The sequence below is a fragment of the Bidens hawaiensis genome, unplaced genomic scaffold, assembly GCF_021521415.1.
Source record: "Bidens hawaiensis isolate Kalapana, Puna unplaced genomic scaffold, B.hawaiensis_p1.1 tig00025016_1, whole genome shotgun sequence".
Taxonomy (NCBI): Eukaryota; Viridiplantae; Streptophyta; class Magnoliopsida; order Asterales; family Asteraceae; genus Bidens; species Bidens hawaiensis.
Window position 1 is genome coordinate 235,512 of NW_027493979.1, and position 4,499 is coordinate 240,010.

At 34.3% G+C, this 4,499-nt stretch overlaps 1 pseudogene; it reads right to left on the bottom strand.

Annotated features, from left to right (window-relative positions):
* Window positions 1-1,295: 1,295 nt before the first annotated feature.
* Window positions 1,296-4,014, bottom strand: LOC143570692 (putative Histone-lysine N-methyltransferase ATXR5; annotated as a pseudogene).
* Window positions 4,015-4,499: the final 485 nt, after the last annotated feature.

Consider the following 4,499-nt stretch of genomic DNA (forward strand, 5'->3'; position numbering starts at 1 on the left):
TCATCTCGAAACCCACGATACAATAACCTTCAACCAATCTGGTATGGATTACCGAAAACACACAATTATACATCAAAATAATTACGAATTCACACCCTAAAAATGCACCCAATTATGAGCATTAATCAATCTTTCTGTAAGCATAAAAGAATGCCTTATAATAGAACTTAACTAAAGCAGGTACACAACAACAAAATCACATAAAAATAAGCAGATTTTCACAATTGCAGTAACCTCAACTGAGCTACCCGTTTAGATTTCTTTTCTGTATTCTAATATGGGTTATATATGTGTAGGGCCATATTCTATATTGTTTTTAGGATTGTGTATGTCGTTCTAGTTTGCTTTTAGTCGGTGTATTATGTACTTGGTACGTTTATTTTGTTGGTTTATTATGTAAACTTTACACCGACTAAAAGCAAACTAGAACGACATACACAATCTTAAAAACAATATAGAATATTGTCCCTACATTTACCGCACCCATCTCGATCGTTTATCAAGAGCAGATTTGTTCGTTGTGTTAGATCCGGTTGATAGGAGATCTACATAAAGAAAAGGTTATGTTTTGTGCTTCGGCGTGTGTGTGTTATGAAATGTTTTAGAATTCACTCAACATGAGCCTGACTTTTGTATGCGCATCAAGTTAGCATGCCAAGGAAGGAATGAATAAGGAATGGTTGGAGCACTGCGGGTTATCAGGTAAAGTGGCACGGTAGCTCAACTTTCAAGACTCCTTGGGCTAATATATTTGTCTAATGTTGTATTTAATAATCAGAAAATGAAAGGAAATAATGGAACTGATTAGAATTTTTTGCACTTGTTGCACTAAAAACTTATTCTTGCATGCAGTTAATCATAAATATTCCTAGTTCTAGAAAAGCTTGTACCATCAATATTTTTTGCTCGGCAAGCGGTTTACAATCCAAGGTTGGGAGAACTGGACACCGGATATTTCCCAGTTCCCACTGCATCATGAAGTTTATACACTTGAGGATCCAGCAAGCATACGTTTGGTCCAAAACTTAATTTTTTCAGGAAAAAGGACAATCACCAAACATTGTTCTTAGGTTTAGTTCCTTTGTTGTCCTAAAATTTTTAATTTCAAATCACAAGATACCAGGCACAAACTATGAAACTAACCAACTGTTTTAGCTGAAATATTAATTGTTTACAACTATATGATGTCCTGATAAAATAAAATAAAAGATAAAAAAAGACTTTAGCTATGGTAAAACATGTTAACTCACACTACATTTTTCTGGCGTCATAACAAACATGTATATACAGAGAAACTAAACGAAATTGTGGGTCGGATACACATGCTCAAGACCGTTGTAATCGAAATACAACTTCTCACCTATAGCTATATCACGAGTTGCAACCAAAAGGTTTCTACATGCTCCATTAACGTTATATCGAACACATTAAACGCTCTTTTTCTTCTTTAATTCGCTGAAAAGATATAAAAATAATGATCTTAAAAACATATATGCCAAATTATAAAGATTGATAATTATAAAAGTCAGTAATTGTTATCATTAATGTTCAACAGACTACTTTAATATGCAAGACCATCCCATTTTGCTTAGATCTTTTAAAATGTATACAGAAAAATTATTAGAAGACAATAGTAATCTTTGCATTTGACATTATTTATTTATGTTTGTTTTCAAAGTTGTACTTAAAGATTTAGCAGTTGTAATTAACGTTAACATTATCAGTTAGGGTTTGTAACTGTTTTACGTACAGTTACACTCTCAAACTGGTCTATATATATGTAAGCCGGTGATCATCTTCGACACCAAGTTTTATTTTATACTGAACAAATTCTTAGATCCATATTCTATTATGTGTGACATTCAATTTGTATACTACTTTGTCTTTGTGATCATGGGCGAAGCTTATACAGGCACCTTAGAGTCAACCCCTCCCCCCCACCCCCACAAAACAAGCATCCGTGACTTACGACCTTGAGATAGGGTACATAAGCTTCGCCACTGGTATATACCCAGCATGCTTGTATAGTATATATTTTCTTTTACATTTTCAATGTGTTGATTTACATACACTCAAAAAGATTAATCATTAGATAGTTGAAAGACTTACCGTATATGATTGTTTATGCCGCTGAAGAAACGAGAAATGTTTCCTCGTTTATCGGCGCAAGTCACTAGACTTTTATTAGGGTCCTCTGCTAAAAGCAGGGTCATCATACTGTCGGAGCCGTCTTCAGTTCGATTATTTATGTAGTCTGCGTCACCTACGTATTCGGCAATCAACGTCATGTCCTTAATAGGACCATCAGCTTCAACTGTATATCTGTATCAAAGAAATTAAATTGAAGTTACTGAATGCATGTGATGACCACTATTACTAACTTGCGTGATGGAAATAACAAAAGACATTTGGTTGGATTTGGTAAATTGAGGGGCCGATAACATAGATTGAGAGGTAGCCAACGTTATGATCTATTGGAAAGTAAGAATATATTGGGACTCGGGAGTTACTTACCCTTGACATTGATCGTAGACGACGCGTAATGGTGGGAATTCACCTCTCTTTGCCATGGCTTTGCATTTATTATAGGTTTCCATGTCTCCACTTGAAAGAACCTAATAGAGAATCCAAATATAATTGGCCACATTATACCATATATAAAAACAAAAATTAAATCACCCATGTAACTTTTGAAAGGTACACAACATTTTTACAGTGGAATTGCATTAAGCTCTACTTAAGTTACTTGAATTAAAATTTTAAAGTGTTTCTTGATCAACAAATTCTGTTAAGCCAAAGTCCACCCGGTGACGTAAACTATTAACTGTTTTGAGGGTTATGTATGGAATTCACCCTCAAAATGAGTAGTTGGAACCAAAGCTAACCTGCATACCACCATTCTCGAAACTGGCTTAATTTGCAGATTCTGGAGCCATACCAGAAGGGTATGTGAGGTCATTGCTAAACTCCATGTTAAGCGATTTTAGAGCTGTAGCTAGAGTTTGCATTTGTTTCCGCCTTTGAGCATCGTCTTTGCTTGGAACATATGATAACAGTTTGCGGTTCTTCTTATGATGGGCGAAGGTACTTGTCCGCCTCTTTCCTTTCCTAGATTCTATATCAACAATGTCATATATATTAGGGAAATGATATTAGGGAAAATAAAAAAAAGAATCTTCAAGTGCCATCAGTAAACTTAAATTTGCTTGGAACATGCAGAAGAAAAAGAATCTTCAAAATACAGTAAACTTGAAACAGATATGAACTGAGACTTAAGTGCCATCAGTTTTCTAAATGATATTAGGGAAAATAAAAAAATAAAAAATAGAAGGATCCATAACTAAAATCAAGCTAGACAGTTGCTAATATATTAGGGAAAGAGTTACAAAAGCCAAGAACATGCACCAACAATGTCATATATAGAAGCAGAAAAGCAAACTAAAACAGAATATTAAACGCTCCATATATGCTAAATAGAGACTCTATATGTAATTACGACAACAAGTGACACTTGATCCAAGCCTAACAAGGACCAGCCTCAGGTTCTTCATATATTTTGCTATTGATAAGAGTGCTTTCGACGGGCCACGAGTACTGCAAGAGTTGAATCAGTTAGTACCAGACAGTAATCACCACTTAACTCCTTCAAGTTTCGGCTTGAACGTTACCTAGAAAATACGTATTATCCGAACCCCTAAACCGAAGTTGTTGGATATGAGAGCAATGTGAATCTTGAGGTTGCATTACGCTCCAACGGAGATTTAATGATTGCCATAACCATGATGAAGATCCAACTGATCTCCATCTTTTGCAAGATGATGACAAATTAGCTCGATCACGATAACTTAAATGAGTAAACACCTTAATTACTATATCATTAGGCAATCTAATCCAATCAACAATTCCATCTTCATTCAGTTTTAAACAATCTGCACCCATGGCCTCAGGTTGATATGATGAATCCAACGACTTATGGGTTCCTTCTGCACACTTGGTTCTAACCTTACGATTCATCTCAAAACCCACGATACAATAACACTTCAGCCAATCTGGTATGGATTACCGAAAGCACAAAATTAAACATCAAAATAATTACCAATTCACAACCTAAAAAGGCACCCAATTATGAGCATCAATCAATCTTTAATCACAATTTCTGTAAGCATAAAAGAATGCCTTATAATCGAAAGCAGGTACACAACAACAAAATCACATAAAAATAAGCAGATTTTCACAATTGCAGTAACCTCAACTGAGTTACCCGTTTAGATTTCTTTTCTTTATTCTAATATGGGTTATGTATGGTTTTAAGAGAAAGAACCATTTTTCATATTTTAATATTTGTTTTACAGGTATGTACTTTAAGAAATAGAACACTTTTTTTTATATTTAACTAAATAATCTTTTGAAATGGTAAAAGAAAAGGTATACATTCTAAATTAATTTATCTACGTCTCAGCGTATTTTTCTATATTTTAAAATATTTTATATAGGTTACG